Raw genomic sequence first — 21,264 nt, 5'->3', positions numbered from 1 at the left:
TCTCTTGCTGCTTTTAATATTCTTTCTTTGTATTTAACCTTTGGCATTTTAATTATGATGTGTCTTGGTGTGGGCCTCTTTGGATCCCTGGTTTTTGGAGTTCTCTGAGCTTCCTGGGGTTTTATGTCCATTTCCTTCACTGGGTCGGGGAAGTTTTTCATCATTATTTCTTCAAACAGCTGTTCAACATCTTGATTTTCTTCAGGTTGCCGATCAGACAGATATTTGGACCCTTAATCGTGTCCCATATACTCCTTAAATTATTTTTATAGTCTTGGCATCTTATATCTTGCCATTCTGATTGAGTGTCCTTGGCTTTCCTGTCCTCTAGATAGGGCATTTGATCCTTTTCTTTATTCACTTTGTTTATTCCTTTGTTTATTCCATTTAACATACTTCTAATCTCAGATGTGTTCTTCATTTCAGACTGGTTCCCTTTTATAATTTCCATTTCTATTTTTATGTTTTTTATCTCTTTGTTGAAGTTCTCACTGAATTTATCTACACTTCCCAAAAGATCTTGAGCATCTTTACAACCAGTGTTTTGAACTCTGCATCTGTTAGATTACTTGACTCCATTATATCTGGATCTCTGTTCTGTTCTCACATGGTTTCTGCTTCTTTGTCTTCCCATTTTGGCTGCCTTTCTGTGTCCATTTCGATGTACTAAGCAAAGCTCCTAAGTCTTCCAGTCTTATTAGTGTGGATTTGTGAAGTAGGTGTCCTGTGACACAGTCCTGAGAGAGGTTCAGCTGCAGGCCAAACTTAGCCCAAGACTCTACCCCTTGGGGCCACCTGTTAAAATTCAGCAAGCAAACCACAGATGCTGTGCTTATAGTTGCCTCAAAAGGCCACACCAGAAACTGAGGCCAGCTGCCTCCAATGTGAGTCTAGGTGCTGCTCAGCAAGAAGTACGGGGCTCGCTGAGGATACACCTGGATGTGGCTTGGGTGAGGCCACGAATTGGGGGAGGCAGGGTTTCAGGGAATCTTCTGGGCAGGGAGACCTCTGTTATCTAGTTTGATGACTTCAGGCCTATGACAGCGCTGTGTCTGCGCCCTGGGAGCAGGGAGGGCTCAACAGGGATTAATGGATACTGCCGGCACTTCTGTACAGAGCAAATCGCGCCTTGGCCCTCACTCTAACAATGTCTCCCTGTAAGTCCCTGGTGACCCCTTTGCACAGCCGAATCAACACTGGTGCTCAGAGTGAGTGGGTCTGAGAAAATCTGCTCTTGGACGCAGCCCCTTTAAGAAGAGTCTGCTGCTACGGCAACCTCTGTCTCACTCAGCTGCTTGAGACTGGGCAGCCCCGCGTCCTCGCCCAGTCCTACCTTCTGCTGTTGCAAGGTGATTTCTTGGATTTCTCCCTAGTTGAATGGCTCGTTCATCAATATCCTAGGTGATTTTTCCTTGCTGCTGCTCCTTGATTCCATCACAACTTTTCGAGAACATATTTTTTGAGATGATCTAGGGACCCTCTGGAAAATCTCAAAGCCAGTTCAAAGTCAATAAGATTTCATTTAGAATTTGATTTCGGGGAAGATTGTCTAGAATACCAAAAGATTTTGAAACATTGGATAAAATAGGATCATAGATCATTGTTTCTTTCCTTTAGCATTATATCATAAGCACTTCTCTGTTCTTAAATGTTATTTGAATTCTCTTATCATGTAACATTCAATAAAAGAATATAAGCAATGGATATGAAAAGCAAATAATAACATGATTACCCATGACCCCCTCAATGATTAATAACGTTGAAGGCATGTATGTGTCCAAGAGCCTCTGTCTCTCAATTTCTTGCCCAAGGTAACCACTCTCTGAAATGATGTGCATCTATGTGTGTATATTTCTTTAAAAAAAAATTTAAATTACAGTTGACAGTCAATATTATGTTTGTTTCAGGTATATAGCGTAGTGGTTAGACACTTATATAATTTACGAAGTGATCCCCCTGATAATTCTAGTAACCACCTGGCACCACACATGGTTATTGCAATATTATCAACTATATTCACTATGGTGTACTTTACATCCTGTGACTATTTTGTAACTGCCAATTTATACTTCTTAATCTTGTCACTTTTTTCACCCAGCCCCCAAGCCCCCTTACATCTGGCAACAATCAATTTGTTCTCTGTATCTATGAGTTTGTTTCTGTTTTGATTATTTATTTATTTATTTATTTAGATTCTACATATAAGTGAAATCATATGACATTTGTCTTTGACTTATTTCACTGAGGACCCTTTAGGTCCATCCATGTTGTCGCACATGATAAGATTTTATTCTTTTTTTATGACTAAGTAAAATTCCATTGTATTTACCACATCATCTTTATTCAATTACCTATAAATGCTTTCATATCTTGGCTATTGTATATGAAATGTCCTTCTTTGTCTCTTGTTATAGCTTTTGTTTTAAAGTCGATTTTGTCTGACATAAGTATTGCTACCCCAGCTTTTATTCATTTCCATTTGCATGAAGTATTTTTTTTCCACCTCTTTACTTTCAGTCTCTCTGTGTGTTTTAATCTGAAGTGATTCTCTTGTAGGTAGCATAGGTGCGGGTCTTGTTTTCTTCTCCATTCAGCCACTCTATGTCTTTGGATTGAAGCATTTAATCCATTTAAATTTAAAATAATTAATCTACGTGTATGTTTTAAATCATTCTATCACACACACACATACACACACACACACACACACACATATATATATATAGAGAGAGAGAGAGAGAGGGGCGGGGTGGGGAGAGAGAGAAAAATCTACCAAATTTAAACCACTAAAGGAATGACCTTCCTCCCATTTTTTAATTCATTCTCTGGAGATGAGCATATAAAAGTGGACCAAAAATCTAACATACTCTTCTAAAAATCCTAAAATATAATCTGGGCCTGGTATTTTTTGTGGGAAGATTTTAAATCACCAATTTCATTTAATGATTATATGACTTTTCAGGCTTTTTACTGTTTTATTGATCCCATTTTGGTAAATGATATTTTATTAGCAATTTATTCATATCATCTACCTTTTTGTAGTTAAGAGCTTAAACTCTGGGGCCAGATTGCCTGGGCTAAAATTCTAGCTCTTCCATGTTCATGAAGTTGTACTACATGACCTTCAAAAGCTTACTTAACTTTCCTGAACCTTGGTTTTCTCTTCTGTAAAATGTGGATAATAAGAAAATGTAACTCTCATTAGGAAGATTAAATGAGTTAATACATATAAAGCACGTGGAAAAGTGCATAGCTTAGAGCAACCATTCAATAAATGTTAGCTATACTATTACTATCACCTTATCTTTACTTTCTTTGAGTTTATTTATTTTCCTTTTCCAACTACTATAGTTGAAAGTTTAGCTCATTAATTGTCATCTTTTTTCTTTTCTAATGAAAGCATTTAAGGCTATAAATTTTCCATTGAAGCACTACTGAATTGTGTGGCTTCAGGACAAGGACTGGAGGGATGGCCGCCATTGTCCCCGTGTTGAGCCCTCCTTCTATGCAGCCTACAGGCGGGAACCATCTTGCCTGTGTTGAGCCCTCCCCCGACATGGCCAAATCCCAATCTGCATTGACTTGGTGAAATCCGTTTGCCCCACCCAACTCAAGAATTGCTGGAGGCATATTCCTGGCTGGGCACCCAGCCCTGCCTAGCCCTCTTAGGAGGAGAATATTTTGGCAGCAGTTGGCAGGCTTTGGCTTGAGCACCTCTGAACATGGTTTGGGTGGCAGGCGACCAGCCTCAGCCCAAGTTGCAGTGTTTCTTGAATAAATCTTGGAGGTCTGTGGGTCCCAGGCAGGTGGTATCTGTCCCTAGTGTGATCTGAGACTTCTGCAAATGGCCACAGGCTCAGCACTGGCACCAAATCTGGGTCAGCACTAACCTGGGGAGAGCCGCCCACCCTATCCTGGTGACTTCCTGTGACCTCGTCTCACCCAACTGCATACCACCCAGGACTTCTTCAAATGTTGAGCCTTGGAGCAGCTGGCAGACAGCTTCAGACCTTGGGGTGCCCTGGAGTATTTGTTGAGCTGCCCCAGACCGGGTGCTGGTGGCAGCCAGTCTGAGTTTGCTATGTGACCTCTCCCAAATGCCTCCAGGTCCAGCACAGGCAGTGACCAACTTCAGATCACTTTGTAGCTCCTACCAGGTAGCCCTGGGTAGTCACAGGCAGCAGCTGATCTTGGTCTGCACAGAAGCCCCTCCCAAGGCACCAAATACAGAACCAATACATTTGAAGGCTGGCATCAGACCACAACAGAGCACCACCTGATTCGCCTCACAAGCTGCTCACCCAAAGGGTGGTATCAATAAGCACGTGAGTTCACTGGGGTGAATCTCATTCTGTGAAGTCAGCCCCCACACAGCAGATTATACTCTTTGGGTGCGGCCAGTCCTCACAACCAGTGAGCCTGAGAGTCAATCCCATTCACTGATGTGCCAATTGCAACCAAGGCTTAACTACAATAGGAGAGCACACACAACCTACATAAGAGACGCTCCCAGAGCACCTGATCAGGGAATGCAGGTGATCAGAGAGACTACACCACTAGGCCACAGAGGACACCTACTACATAAGGCCACCTGGCCAAGACTGGGAGATAGCAAATCTACTTAATACATAGAAATGAACACAGAGAAGCAGCAAAAATGAGAAAATAAATAAACATGTCCCAAATGAAAGACAGGAGAAAATTTCAGAAAAAGAACTATATAAAATGGAGGCAAGAAACCTACTAGATGTAGCATTTAAAAATTTGGTTATAAGGATGCTCAGTGAACTTAGTAGAATAGATGATCTCAGCAAGGACTTCAACAAAGAAATAGTAAGCATGAAAAAAGACATAGAAACCATAAAAAGAATCCATCAGAAATGAAGAATACACTAGAAGGAATCAACAGTAGATTAGATAAAGCAGAGGCTTGAATCAGCAATTTAGAAGACAAGGTAGCATAAAATAGCCAATCAAAACAGCAAAAAGAAAAAAAGCATAAAAAAAAGTGAGGAAAGTTTATGGGATCTCTGGGACAACATCAAGCGTAACAATGTTCGCATCATAGGGGTACCAGAAGGAGGAGAGAAAGAGAGAGAGGCAGAGAGAGGCAGAGAGAGAGAGAGAGAGAGAGAGAAAGAGAGAGAAAGAGAGAGAGAGAGAGAGATGTGTGTGTGTGTGTGTGTGTGTGAGAGAGAGAGAGAGAGAGAGGAGAGAGGAGAGAGTGTGTGCATGGGATGGAGAAACTGTTTGAAGAAATAATGGTGGAAAACTTCCCTAACTTGGTGAAGGAAATAGAGATACAAGTCCAGGAAGTTCGGAGTCCCAAACAAAATGAACCCAAACAAACCTATACCAAGACACATCATAATTAAAATGCCAAAGACAAAGAGAGAACCCTAAAAGCAACAAGAGAAAGGCAGCTAGTTACTTATAAGAGAGCTCCCATAAGACTCTCAGCTGATTTCTCAACAGAAACTTTGCAGGCCAGAGGAGATAAGCATGAAATATTCAAAGTTATGAAAAGCAAAGACCTACAACCAAGACTATTCTATCCAGCAAAGTTATCGTTTAAAATTGAAGGTGAGATTAAGAGCTTCCCAGACAGGAAAAGCTAAAGGAATTTATCACCACCAAACCAGTGTTACAAGTAAGGTTAAAGGGACTTTTTCAAGAAAAAGAAGGGGGAAAAACCTATAAATATGAATAATAAAATGGCAATAACTATGTACCTATCAATAATCACTTTAAACGTAAATGGATTAAATGTTCCAATTAAAAGCCATAAGGTAGCTGAATGGATAAGAAAACAAGACCCATACATATGCCGTTTACAAGAGACCCGCTTCAGACTGAAAGACAGACAGACTAAAAGTAAAAGGATGGAAAAAGATATGTCATGCAAATGAAAATGAAAAAAAGCTGGGGTAGTAATATTTATATCAGACAAAATAAACTAAAACAAAGGCTGTACTAACAGACAAAGAAGAACATTACATAATGATAAAGAGATCCAACAAGAGAACATAGATATATAAAGCAAATATTGACTGACGTGAAGAGAGATTGACAGTAATACAGTAATAGTAGAGGACTGTAACACCCCATTGACACCAATGAACAGATCTTCAGACAGAAAATTAACAAGGAAACAGTGACATTTCACCCCAAAGCAGCAGAATATACATTCTTCTCAAGTGCACATGGAACATTTTCCAAGACAGACCATGTTAGGCCACAAAACAAGTCTCAATACATTTATGAATATTAAAATCTTATCAAGTAACTTCTCTGACCACAATGGTATGAAACTAGAAATCAATTACAAGAAAAAAAAACCCTGAAAAATACACAAACACATGGAGGCTAAATGCTACTAAAGAAGAATGACTAACAATGAGATTAAGGAAGAAATCAAAAAATACTTTGAGACAAATGAAAATCAAAACATAATGACTCAAAATCTATGGGCCACAGCAAAAGCAGTCCTAACAGGAAAATTCATAGTCATACAGGCCTATCTCAAGAAACAAGAAAATTCTCAAAAAAACCCAATCTAAACCTACACTTAAAGGGACTAGAAAAAGAACAGCAAATAAAGCCCAAAGTGAGTAGAAGGAAGGAAATAGTAAAGACCAGAGTGGAAATAAATGATACAGAGTCTAATAAAACAATATAATAGATTGGTGAAACCAAAATCTGATTCTTTGAAAAGATAAAATTAATAAACCTTTAACCAGATTCATCAAGAAAAAAAGAGGACCCAAATAAATAAAATCAGGAATGAAAGAGATAAAGTGACAACTAATTCTACAGAAATACTAAGGATTATAAGAAAACACTACAAGCAATTACATGACAACAAATAGGACAATCTGGAAGAAATGGACAAATCCCTAAGAACATACAATCTCCCAAAACTTAGTCAAGAAACAGAAAATCTGAATTGACCAATTACTACTAACAAAATCAAATTGATAATAAAAAAACTCCCAACAAACAAAAGTCCTGGACCAGATGGCTTTGCAGGTGAATTTTACCAAACATTCAAAGAAGAATTAACACCTATATTTCTCAAACTATTCCAAAATACTCAAGAAGAAGGAGAGCTCCAAAGCTTATTTTATGAGGCCATTATCCTGATTCCCAAACCAGACAAAGACATTATAAAAAAAGAAAATTATAGGCCGATATCCCTGATGAACATAGATGTAAAAATCCTCAGCAAAATATTAGGAAGCTGAATTCAGTAATACATTAAAAAGATCACACACCATGATCAAGTGGGATTTATTCCTGGCACGCAAGATTGGTTAAATATTTGCAAATCAATTAATATGACATACCACATTAACAAATTGAAAGCTAAAAATCATATGATCATATCAATAGATACAAAAAAAGCATTAAACAAAATCCAGCATCATTTATAATAAAAACTCTCAGCAAAGTGGGAATAGAGGGAACATACCTCAAAATAATAAAAGCCATATATGACTAACCTACAGCTAACATCACATTCAATAAAGAAAAGCTTAAAGCATTTTCCTTAAGATCAGGTAGTCCACTTTCACCACTTTATTCAACATAGTATTGGAGATCCTAGCCACAGAAATCAAATAAGGAAAAGAAATACAAGACATCCAATTAGGAAAAGAAGTAGTAGAACTGTCATTATTTGCAGATGACATGATAATATGTATAGAGAACGCTAAAGACTCTACCAAAAAACTGTTAGAACTGAAAAATGAATTCACTAAAGTAGCAGGATATGAAATTAATATTCAGAAATCATTTGCATTTTTATACACTAATAATGACCTATCAGGATGAGAAATTAAGAAGACAATTTCATTTACAATTGCATCAAAAACAATAAAACACCTAGGAATAAATTTAACCAAGAGATGAAAGACCTGTACTCAAAAAAATTATGTCTTTGAAGGAAGAAATTCAAGAAGACACAAATAAATGGAAGCATTTACTGTGCATATGTGTAGGAAGAATTAACATCGTTAAAATGTCCATACCACCCAAAACAATCTATAGATTTAATGCAATCCCTATTAAGATACTAATGGCATTTTTCACAGAACTAGAACAAATAATCCAAAAATTTATATGAAACCACAGAAGACCCTGAATAGCCAAGGCAATCTTGAGAAAGAAAAATAAAGTTAGAAGTATTGCACTATCTTATATTAAACTATACTACAAGGCTATAGTAATCAAAACAACATGGTGCTGGTGCAAAAACAGACACATGGAACTGAATAAAGAACCCAGAAATAAATCCACACCTATATGGTCATTTAATCTATGACAAAGGAGGCAAGAATATGCAATGGTGTAAAGACAGTCTCTTCAATAAATGGTGTTGGGGAAACTGGATAGAACCATGCAAAAAAAAAAAAAAAAAAAAAAAAAAACAGGATCACCTTCTTATTCCATATACAAGAATAAGCTCAAAATGAATTAAAGACTTAAATGTGAGACCCCAAATCATAAAACTCTCAGAAGAAAACATAGGCAGCAAACTCTCTGACATAGTTCTTAATGACATTTTTTCTGCTATATCTTCTCGGGCAAGGGAAACAGAAAACAAACAAACAAACAAAACAAAATGGGAGTACATCAAACTAGAAGGTTTTTGTTCAGCAAAGGAAATCATCAACAAAACGAAAAAACAACATAGCAAATGGGAGAAGATATTTACCAATGATACATTTGAGAAGGGGTTAATATCCGAAATTTATAAAGAACTCATACAATTCAACACCAAAAAGAAACACAAACAATCCGATTAAAAAATGGGCAGATGACCTGAATAAACATATCAGAGAAATGCAAATTAAAAGCACAATGAGATATTACCTCACACCTGTTAGAATGGCTATCATCAATAAACCAAAAAGCAAGTGTTGGCAAGGATGTAGAGAAAAGGGAACCCTTGTGCACTATTGGTGGGATTGCAAATTGGTACAGCCAGTATGGAAAACAGTATGGAGATGCCTCAAAAAATTAAAAACAGAACTATCTTACGACCCAGCAATCCTGCTTTTGGGTATTTATCCGAGGAAAACCAAAATACTAATTCGAAAGGATATACGCAACCCTATGTTCACTGCAGTGCTATTTACAGTAGCTAAGAAATGGAAGCAAGCTAAGTGTCCATTGATAGATGATTAAGTAAAGAAGATATGGTACATAATGGAATATTACTCAGCCATAAAAATGAAATTTACCATTTGCAATGACATGAATGGATATTATGTTCAGTGAAATGAGTCAGAGAAAGACAAATACCATATGATCTCACTTATAAATGTAACCTAAAGAACAAAATAAATGAACAAACAAAAAGAAATAAACTCTTAGATATAGAGAACAAACTGGTGATTGCCAGATGGGAGGGGGCTATGAGCTGGGTGAAAGGCGAAGGGATTAAGAAGTACAAATTGGTAGTTACAAAAAGTCATGGGGATGTGAAGTGCAACATACGGAATACAGTCAATAATATTGTAATGACGATGTACGGTGTGAGGTGGGTATGAGACTCATCAGGGGGATCACTCTCTAAATCACATAAATGTCTATTATGCTGTGTACCTGAAACTATTATAAAACAATAATTACTGTCAATTCTAAAAATTAAAAAAAAGAGCATGTGAGAGTAGTCACATACAAGAAATACAAAAATGTAAAAAATCCTAATGTGATCAGATAAAGAAAACTTGATAAAAAAGTCCAAATTTTAATTGTGTGTGCAGATTCCATGTTTATTAAATCAAACTTATTTTATTGTTTAACTCTTCTATACCTTACTATTTTTAAAAAGTCTTTATGATTTATGAATAATGAGAGATGTATTGAAAATTTCTATTGTGTTGGTGGATTTGTCATTTCTTCAGTCTTTAAAATTCAATTTTGCTTTATATATTTTGAGACTATTTTTTAGTGCATTCAAGTTTAGAATTGTTATATCTTCATCTTAAGTTGAAACTTTTATGATGTAGTGGTCTTTATGCTTACTAATTTGTCTTAAAGCCAATTTGTCTGCTATTAGTATAGTTACCTCATTCTTTTGGTTAATATTTATCTTGTATATATATTTTTTCATATTTTAGTGTCCTTATGTTTTAGAAGGATCTCTGGACTAATTTTAACCTAAGTAGACAATTTCTCTGTTTCACTGATGAGATTAGTCTATTCACATTTATGTGATTTCTTATGTATTTGGGCTTATTTCTATCATAATATTAACACTACTTTTTTCTATGCTTCTTTCTCCCATTGTTTTCCTTTAAAAATTAATTAAATTGTTATTGTTTGTTTTCTTATTCTATTCTCCCCTGCCCCACTGGTTTGGAAATTACATTCTTTGTTATCTTTTTATGATTTACCATTGGAATGAAATTAAATTTATTTATTTATTTTATTTATTGTTTTTTAAGTTTTTATTATGGTGACATTGGTCAACAAAATCCAGTAGTTTCAGGCATACAATTTAATAATAGGCACGTACATACATTGTATTGTGTGTTTGCCGCCCATAGTTAGATTTCTTTCTGTCACCACATTATTGACTCCTTTTTACCATTGGAATTTTAGTATAAATATTTAATAAATTTAAAGTGAATATCATAGCCCCTTTTCTCTAAAAAATATGAATACTTTGAGTACTTTAACTTTGATCATCTTCTCTCTATATGTTATTGTCCATTATTTGAGTTTTTTGATTTATTTTTAAATGCCACAAATTAGTCATTATCATTACTATTATTATAGAGAGACAGTGTTATTTACCAACATGTTTACCAGTTTCTTTGCTTCATCTTTCTTCTTAAATCTCTGACCTTAATTCTGGGATAAATTTTCTCCCCTAAGGTTCATCCTTTGGAAACTACTTTATTGAAAGTCTGATGAGAGTCAACTCTCTCAGTTGTCTATCTGAAAATATCTTTATTTCATCTTCATTCATGAAAGATAGTTTTGTCGAGTATACAATTTTAATTTGATGCTTGTTTTCTCTTAGCTCTTTGAAGATATTTTATTGTCTCTGGCTTCCAATTTTTCCTGTTAAGAAGTTTGCTGACAATATAATTATCGATCTTTGGTAGTGAACTATTTTCTCTCCATCTCCTTTTAAGAACTTCTGTTTTTAGTGTTCTTCAGTTTCACTACAAGGTATCTGGGTGGGTGTCAATTTTTTTAAGCATATAATTCTATGATTTTATTAGATTCATGGAGTTTTGCAACCATTACCCCAGTCAATTTTAGAACATTTCATCACTTCAAACAGAAACCTTGTACTCTGGGACTCTCAACCCCTAATTCCATCTCCCTCCCCCAGCCCTAAGCAACCATTAATTAATTTTCTGTCTCTATGTATTTGCCTATTCTGGACATTTTGTATGAATGAAATTATATAACGTGGTCTTTTGCAACTGGCTACTTTCACTTAGTGTATTTTCCAAGGTTCATTCATTTTGTAACATGTATCAGTACTTCATTCCTTTTACTGGCTGAAAATTTCATTGTATAGATATGCTACTTTTAATTTAATCCATTTATCCATTGATAGACATTTGGGTTTTTACCTTTTGGCTATTATGAATAATGCTGGTGTAAACATTCATGTACAAGATTTTATGTGAATTGATGGGTCATATGACATCTCTATGTTTAAGCATTTGATGAATTGCCATACTGTTCTCCAAAGTGGCTGCATTCCCAATAGCAGTGTATCAAGATTCTGATTTCTTCACATCTTTGCCAACACTCATCATCTAACTTTTTGATTCTAGCCATCTTAGTGTGTATGAAGTGGTATTCCATCGTGGTTTTAATTCGCATTTCCCTGACGTCAAATGATGTCAAGGATCTCTTCCTGTGCTTACTGTCCATTGTATATTTTCCTTGGAGAAATGGTCTTTCAGATCTTTTTTTCCGTTTTCAAATTGGGTTATTTGTCTTTTTATTACTGAGTTGTAAGTATTTTTACATATTCTAGATACAAGTTCCTTATCAGATAGATGATTTGCAAATATTTTATCCCATTCTGTGAATTGTCTTTTTACTTTCTTGATGGTGTCCTTTGAAGAACAAAAGTTTTTAATTAAGATGAGACCAACTTACCTTTTTTTCATTTGTTGCTCATGTTTTTAGTGTCATATCTAAGAATTCTTTGCCCAATCTAATGTCATAAAAATTTACTTTTATGTTTTCTTTTAAAAGTTTTTTATCTTTTGGTTTTATATTTAGATCTTTGACCTATTTTGAGTTAATTGGATGTGTAGATTACTGCATTTCAATAAGTCTGGGACATTTTCATTCATTATTTCTTTGAATATTTTTTTCTGCTTTGTTTTGTTCTCTCTCTCCTTTCCTCTGGTACTCCCATTATGCATATGTTGTTGTGCCTAATCGTGTCCTACATTTCTCCCAGGCTCTGTTCATTTTTCTTCATTCTTTTTCTCTCTGTTCTTTGGTTTGTGTAATCTCTAGTAATCTACTTTTAGGTTCACCAATTTTTTCTGCTGCCAGTTCAAATCTACTATTGAGCACCTCTAGTGAATTTTAAAAAAATTCAGTTAGACATTTCAACTCCAGAATTTCCATGTTTAGAAAATAATTTCTATCTTTTTACTGATTCTCTATTTGATGCAACATTGTCATGATACCTTCATTTCTTTAGTCATTTTTTTTTTTCAGTTCTGTGAACATATCTGTAATGGCTACTTTGAAACCTTTTTCTGTTAAATCTGACATCTGGTTGCCATCACAGGCATTTTCTCTTGCCCTTTTTTTTGTCTGTTGTATTAATTATACTTTATTTTTCTTTACACACCTCATAATTTTTTGTTGGAAACTGAACATTTTAGATAACATATTGTAGCAACTCTATCTGTTGGTTCCTTCCCCTCTTTCTTGGTGTTATTTGCTTGTTTATTTGTTTAGTGACTAGATGGATAATTTTAGTAAAGTCTATTTCACTCCATAGAGTTAAACCTCTGACGTTGTTCCTCAAGGAGGCACAGTTGAGGGTATGCCTACAGTCACCCTGAGATGACAATGGTATTGGTATGTCTCTCTTCCTCTACTCTACTAACTATTGGCTGATTGTTCTATTGTTTTCCATAATGCCCTGGGTATAAATAGCTGTACAAACTAATCCAATCACCTTGTGACTTCTTTGAAGGAATAGTTTCTGAGTTCACTGCTTGATATTCATTTTGATCCCAGGAAGGCTCCTTCCACCTCTGCTTTTTTTTATTTTCCTGCAAACTAGCCAGCCTACAGTCTAGGTTGTATCGTTGTTAAATTCAGGATCCACAAATATCCTCCCAATTGACTTATACCACAACCTCCGCTGTTCTTGAGAGTACCCTCAGGCTTGAGCTTTTCCATGCTCCCTTAAAAATGAAGTCAGTTCCTTTGGGAAAAAATAAGGAGCTATCTATATTATCTATTTTATGCCCTGCTTCTTCCCCCATGCAAAATCCCTGAGCCAGAGCTTTGGACCTGGAGGTAGAGACAATGGCAAGTTTCTCTCTGAGTGATACTCCTGTTCTAGAAGCTCAGCACTTAGTGTATGGGGGGTGGTCAGCAACCTGAGATTTCCCCCCCCACATATATACCTTTACTGTGAGCTGCATTTAAAGCAAATGGAACACTTCCAGCAATAGTAAAAAAAATTAATTTAAAAAGCAGGGATTTAGTGAAGCTGCCTAGATGGAACCCTTGGGAGCTCATACATAGATGCCGATCTAGAGCAGAAGGAAGAGGACTCCATAGCCCATGAAGAGTGAGGCCATCAAGGAGATGAGGAGCTCTTTGTAGATGTCCCAAGAGTACTTGGTGGAGGTGACCTCATAAATGAAGAACCAGGTGGTGAAGAACATGTCAATGGCCAACAGCACCACAGTCAGATGGGGGAAGACAGCCTGGCTTACTGGGCTGGTGTATCTGCTCATGGCCTCGAGCTCCATTTTGCCGGGTGCTAGGTAATCTGCTGCTCCGCCCAACCTGAGATTTTATTTTTTCGGCTTGCCTGTCCTCATGGGGAAACCATCGCCTCCCACTCTAGGGCAAGGGTGATTGGGGCTCCACTACTCTCAGCACACTGTACCCAAGGTAGAACCCCCATTACACAAGTTGAGAATAGGAGAGAAAGGAGTCCTTACTCACCTGGGACTTAGCCTCAACAAAAGGTCCCTGGAGGCATAATGAGAAATGCTGACATCCTATTCCTACTGAGAAGAAAGCCTTCTGTTTGGGAATTAGTGGGAGGGGGAGGCCTGTGTTCCTGGCTGTAGCGGTCTGGAGTGGTCTTTGGCTTGCTAGGTTGGGAAAGGGGAGGGAAGGAGGCAGTGGTCTTTGTTTAGGTATCACAGATTCCCATGTTTTAAAACTAAAATTTCTAGATTTTCTTGAACAAATGTTTCTTCATTTGCAGTTTGCCCTTAGGACCATTTTTAGAGGCTTAAAAAAATTTTTTTTTTAAAACATTGTCACTAGTTTCATGGGGAAGTTGATGAGTAGAGCTCCTTACACTGTCATGCTGGATATTGACCTCTACACATTCATTCTTGATAAAAGAATAAAATATAAAAATAATAAAATATATTTTTCCAATGTTAAACCAAGAACCATGTTTATGAGAAAAAAATAGAAACATTTTTCATTAAAGTCAGGAACAAAAAAAGAATGTCTACTATCACCAATATTGTTTAACAATGTTTTGCAAGTATTAAATTAAGGCAATTAAACAAGAGAAAGAAATTGGAGGTACAAAATTTAGAGATTAGAGGTGCAAAGAAAAGGAGGTAAAATTATAATTATTTGCAGACATAGGATGTATATTTGGCCAATCTGAAATAATCAACTGGAAAATTACTACAAAACTATTATTACTGTAAGAAAATTCAGTAAGTAATATGGGTATCCGTTAATATATAGAAATCGATAGCCTTTATAGATGCAAACAACAATTTAGAAAATACAATAATAGATTCCATTTGTAATGGCAACAAACAAGGTAGAATCTAAATAGGAGTAAACTTGAGAAATGTGTAAGATCTATATAAGGAAATACTACTTAGGTAATCAAAGGAGACTTAGCTAAATGGAAAGGAATACCATAGTCTTGAATAAGAAAACTGTATCATTAAAATATTCTAGGTGGGGACAAATCCTCCCAGATAAAAAAAATACTACAAAGTGTCTATAATTATCTATCTATCATCTATCTATCTATCTATCTATCTATCTATCTATCTATCTATCTATCTATCTATCATCTATCATCTAAATATCTTTCATCTATCTATCATCTATCAGCATTGGGATGAACTCAATTCTTGTCTTTAATGATTTAAAATTCATCATTGTGGCACTGCTGCTTGGCGGGCCAGCGCTGCAGTCTGGGCGGCCATGGGGTAGGAGATGGCCAAGGCACTAGGGGCCAGCTAGTGATGATGAGCAGCAGTGGGGTCCGCTGGCTTGGCCTGGAGAGGGGGTGGTTCCGCAGGTGCCCGTGGCAGCAAACAGGATCCATTTCTGACTGCAGCCCGTTGTTCATCAACGGCGGAAATGGAGCAAGAAAAAGTCAAACTGAGGAAGGGGCTGAGTGCAGATATGGCCTCGTACTGCTGCCCCATGTGTCTTGGGGACAAAGACTAGGTGCTTGGCCAGCCCATCCGGGGTTGGGCCAAGTCTCACAGACTGTCCATCTTACCTGCCCTGGTGGGCACCAAGGAGTCCAGGAGGACAAGCTCTCTGCACTGGCAGTGCCCAGTGACCACTTTCAGACCAAAGACCTGTGTGCTGTAGAACCAATCCCCAGAACATTATGCACATATAGGACCCTGCCGGCCACTGGTTGAAATAGAACAAGTCCCCAAAGTGTTCTCGTTATCAACAAGATCCAGGACACCAGTCTGCTGCAGCCCTTCAAGGAGCTGTGAGTACCTGATGGAGAACAACGTGGTCATGCATGTGGAGAAGGTTCTAGAAGACCCCACCATAGTGAACACCGACAGCTTTGGACCAGGGAGAAAGTTCTGCACTTTCAGAGAAGACTATGATGACATTTCCAACCAGACCGTTGTCATCGTATGCCTGGGGGTGGAGTGGCAGATGGGCCCCTGCTCTACACTTCCTTGGTCTTCCAGGGCAGTGCGCCTCTGGTCATGGCATTTCGCCTGGGTTCCCTGGGCTTCCTGACCCGCTTCAACGTGGAGAACTTTCAGACCCAAGTTACTCAGGTGATACAGGGGAACCCAGTTATTGTTCTTTGGAGCTGGCTGAAGGTCAAGATTGTGAAGGAGCTCAGAGAGAAGAAATTGGCCATCTCCAATGGGACCAGTGAGAAGAGGGTGCTGGCTGCGGACCTGGACATGGAGGTTGGGAAGCAGGTCATGCAGTATCAGGTCTTGAAGGAAGTGGTGATCGACAGAGGCCCTGCCTCTTACCTGTCCAACATGGATGTCTAACTGGATGGGCACCTCGACACCACAGCGATGATGTGATTGTCTCCACCTGGAAGGACAGCACAGCATACGCTGCCACAACCAGAGCTTCCATGATCCACCTGAACATGCTGGCCATCATGATCATGCCCATCTGCCCCCACTCGCTGTCATTCCGGCCTGTCGTGATCCCCGCAGCAGTCAATCTAAAGATCATGCTGTCACCAGAAGCAAGGAACACCACCTGGTGTCCTTTGATGGACAAAAGAGACAGGAGATCTGTCACAGAAACAGCATCAGCATCACTACCTCCTGCTACATGCTCCCCTCCATCTGTGTCCAAGCCCCTGTGAGTGACTGGTTTGAGAGCCTGGCCCAGTGTCTGCACTGGAATGTGTGGAAGAGGCAGGCCCACTTCACAGAGAAGGAGGTCAGCGAGGATGACGGGGAAGGCTAGGCTGTGCTCCTGTCGTCTGCACTCAGGGACCCCAGAGCCCTGAAGCCTTTTTGTCTTTTCTTTTTTCTGCCTCCTTTCTGCTAAGCCTCTGGGAGCAGGCTGGCCTGAACATGTATGTTGTAAACAGTCACACACCTGTGCAGGCATCAGATGTCACATCATTTGTCTGTAGCCAGAGAAAGAGCCTGGAATCTGCCTTTTGTTGATCAGATCAGCCATTTTCAACATTTTAAATCTGACTTTTTTTTTTCTTTTTGCATTTCTAAATAAGCCAAGTGAACAGCAGCCAGAGCTCTGAAGCCAATACCACATATCCATCTTGTCAGTCAGAGCCTGTCCCCTGGGCGGGGACACTGAGCTGCTTGTTAGGAAACGTCCATGAATCAGTTGATTGAATTCAGAGGGCATCAGAATGGATAGATCTATCTTTTGGTGTCGAAAATACATGTCTCATAGCCAAAAATCTTCCTTCAGCCACCACAATTTTCCGCTTAAGCTTGCACCTTTTCCCTAAAGCTTCTCTCTCATAGAGAACACTTACATGAACAGCAGTTGGTGGTTAATTGGTGGGGCTAGGAGGGGCGTGGGTTCCCTCCCTTTTGCTCAAAGGGTCTGCACTGAGGCTGCCCAGACCCTCTTGCCTTGGTCTCTGGCCCTCGTCTCCTATCCCTTCTTTGGCATGACAGGTGGCACAGAGTGCCACATGGTGGCCCATGAGCCTGGTGGTGCCTTCGTAAGAGGTGGACTCACATTCCTCGTGAATCCGGGTTGGCACCTTCTGTGCCCCAGAAGATATTTTAAATCCTGTGTATACTTTTTAGCGATTCTTTTAAACTCTCCAAGGTGCTTATATACAGATTTTATTGTGCACACATTGAAGATTTCAGGGGACAGAGGTTTGTAAATGGAGCCTTGTTCTGTACTTACGTGTGTTCTGTGTGACATGTGCTGGGACCATCTGTCTAGTCCAGCATGGTCACCACAGGTGTGGGTGACTGTCCATGGAGAGAAATGGGTGACTCTCAGTTAGTAAGCCATGGTCCTGTGTGACACGATTGGGACAAACAGGTTAGTGTGGAGAGTGGTGCCGACATTTCACGTTGATTCTCCTCACTTCTCCCTGTGGGCCCTGGGGTACCAGGAGACTCCCTCATTCCAGCGCTTGCTCCTCCCTCAGCCAGCGGGTGGGGCATGTGTGAGCATGTGCATGTGTATTTGCCTCTTGGTGCCCAGAGCCTGTGTGGGGCCCTTGGTTGGAGTTGAGGCTCAGTTTGTACTTGGCCTTGGCCCATGGCCTTAGGCGTCCTAAATACGGACCTGTTTTTGAGTGACTGATTTGTCTTTGGGCTGCATTTTCATCTGCTAAATTGGTAGGAAAGGAAGGGCTGGGTGTCTACTCTGGGCCTACTTCTGGAGTGATGGGCAGGCCTGTACCTTGACCACTTGGAGGGTCCAGGGCCGCACATGCGGCCACCCTTGGCAGGGTCTACAGAGATGGCTCTGCAGCCTGAGCACCATCTCTGCCGTCTGTGCACATGTTGATCAAGTGCTGTCCCCCACTCTTGCTCCTCTGGGTGCCTCAGCATCTGGACCTCAGTGTGTGCTCAGCAGTCAGCCTGGTGTTGGACCATTGGAGGTGGGCTCTGACCGCCATCTGCCCGCCAGCCAGGCCAGCCTCCCGCAGGCTGAGGGAGCCAAACCTAACTCCCGGCTTTAGGTCAAGAAGAGAGTGGCATTTATAATAGGTCACTTGTTCAGACAAAAAGCAAGTATTAGCCCTAAAGCAGCATGACGTTGGGATAATCTGGAAGGCTTTGGATTTTTCGAAGTAAATTCTTAATGTTTCATATTGTTAACATCCTGAAAATTTGTTAAATGTTGTTGAAAGCCTTATTGCTATTTTCAGATTCTTTCAATAGATAGATTTGTTTTTAAAACATAAAATAAAATTAATCATTGTATTTAATTATTTTGATGTTCAAATTGTTTCACATTTGACTAGTAGAAGCTGCTTCAGTTTGGTTCCTGTGACCTTGGGACATTACGCCATCATTTTTTTTTTTTTTTAATTCTTTGCTTTCTGGCATAAAAAGTTGTTCCAGACTCATTTTGCACTTACCCCACCATGACCCTGGAATCAGCCATTTCTGAGGAACCCTGGTTTTTTAAGCAAGGAATAGTATCAGAGGAATTCACAGTCTCAAAGGTCCCTCATTCCAGTTTAGAATGGTGACATGACCATCTTCTAGATGTTTGGTAACTGCTCCCAAAGATGGCTAAAGCCACGTTGTAGTTTTACAACAAAAGGTAAACATAGGTTTTAAAGATGAGAAGTTAAAGAATTGCATCTGAGTTAGATGCTGCTTATGAACCACTCAACACTCTCCTGCTAAAGCCTCTGTTGGGGCAATAGTTTTGAGTAGTCTTACCTGGTGGGCTCTCCCTGGAGCCGTGAATACCTCTTCCTTCATCCCCTGGGTGGCTTCTCTGATGCCACAGCATTGAACACCTTTGGGATTTGGTCTGCACTTATATTCATGTGATTGTTGGAGAGTTAATACTCAAGGGATCACCTTGAGCGATGGAAAATGGAATGATGGTTAACTTTCTCCAAGATAGTCTTTAGATTCATTTCATAGAACTCCTGGGAAGGCCTAGTGGGGTGAAGCCCCAGTTGCCCTTTGTGGTGGCTACCTCAGTAACTCATTCTTGTGTTTGTTTTCCTTCTTTCCTTGTTTTACTCCTCCTGGCTTTCGTTCCTGCTCCTTGAGATCATTTCCCAAACGCCTGACACAAGCTTTCGTCTTATGTTTCTGCTTCCAGAGGGATTCAGGCTAAGATAGCATCACATATATATGATTCAAATGGGAGAGATGCTCCTTGCTAATTACTCACATCTACGCCTGACACAAGCTTTCGTCTTATGTTTCTGCTTCCAGAGGGATTCAGGCTAAGATAGCATCACATATATATGATTCAAATGGGAGAGATGCTCCTTGCTAATTTACTCACATCTCTCAGGGCAGCTGAATAGTAGGATAAAGCAAAATTAGATTATTTTACATAAATATCACTTAGAACTCACTGACTTCTCTGCCTCTGCAATATGTCCTCTACCTCCCTCACCTGTTTTGCCCTTTTCTCTCTCTCTCCTAATCTTTGTTCTCATGTATCTCTATCCAACTGACCATTCATCTTCCTTTGCTTTGTAGTTTCTCTAGTCCACCTCTTTCCGCTTCATCATATTTCCGTCTCCTTCATGCCTGTGCTGTTTTTCTGATTCCTCTTGTTTCCTTTCATTTCCTATTGTGAGCAAAGTTAAGAGTCAACACAGCTTGTTGGACACTTGAGTTCCGTGTCCTTACACTCCTTGCATTGTCTCACAAACCAGAGAGGAAACGGTGGGCTTAGATCGCATGCTCCCCTAGACCAAGGATTCTGTGAGCTTCGTTGAGTATTAATGGGATTGGCCCTTACAGACATCTCATGAATGTTGGAGAATCAGCACGTGAGGGATATTCAGAGAGCTGATGGGACTTCCGCTCCTCTGATAGCCACGGAAATCATAGAGTGAGGTCTGGGAAGCGCTCTCGAGTGTGTGGATCCCTTAGCCCAGTCTTCTCACCCTGACCCCTGCTCTTCAGCTGCATCATGGGTCAGTTTATTCATTCACAGGAGTGGAAAACCAAAACGTGGAGAGGAGGCGAGAGGCTCATGGTGAAGTCTTAGCTCCTTGTTTCCCCCCACGTCCAGTGCAAAGCAAGGCCAGTTTTCCCCGGAGGTGGCTTGTTTTGCCTCTCTGTAAAACCACCCAAATACATGAATTTGTTCACATTTCAAAAGCACTTTATTACCAAAATGAACAAAAGGAGAATGGCATTTAAATTAAATAAATTACACAAATATCTCATGAGTTCCGGCCTTCCCCAGGAACTATATCATCACAGGTTGGTATCACTAAGAACATTCAAAAGTATTGAAATTCTGGATTACTTCATGCCCTTGCCTTCCTTCCCTGCTTTAGTCATGTCCAGAGAGCAGTCTATGCAAATCTGTGTTTTCTTTCCAAAGTATTCCAACAATGACGTGTTTTTCTTTTTTGATGTCTTTCTCCACCCCATGTGTTTCCAGTCCTACCTCCACTGTGGGCCCTGTGAGTACTTATAACCTTGGACATATTGCAGGGTGCCCCCTTGAACCTCAACTCCAGGCCATCGTGAGTCAGCAATCTCCTTTAGGGCTGGGGCTGCCTTCTGGGTTAATGGTGACTTCATCAAGTCCTCAAGGGATCTAGATACTTGGTACAAAGGGACCATACCTGAGACTGTGACCTTT

At 39.4% G+C, this 21,264-nt stretch overlaps 2 pseudogenes; one reads left to right on the top strand and one right to left on the bottom strand.

Moving 5' to 3' along the window:
- Positions 1-13,769: 13,769 nt before the first annotated feature.
- LOC102891086 lies at positions 13,770-13,991 on the bottom strand (annotated as a pseudogene).
- Positions 13,992-14,939: 948 nt separating this feature from the next.
- On the top strand, positions 14,940-16,929 carry LOC102890024 (annotated as a pseudogene).
- The last annotated feature ends 4,335 nt before the right edge of the window (positions 16,930-21,264 follow it).

Source organism: Pteropus alecto, unplaced genomic scaffold (genome assembly GCF_000325575.1).
Source record: "Pteropus alecto unplaced genomic scaffold, ASM32557v1 scaffold359, whole genome shotgun sequence".
Lineage (NCBI taxonomy): Eukaryota > Metazoa > Chordata > Mammalia > Chiroptera > Pteropodidae > Pteropus > Pteropus alecto.
This window is presented reverse-complemented; position numbering and strand designations above follow the sequence as displayed.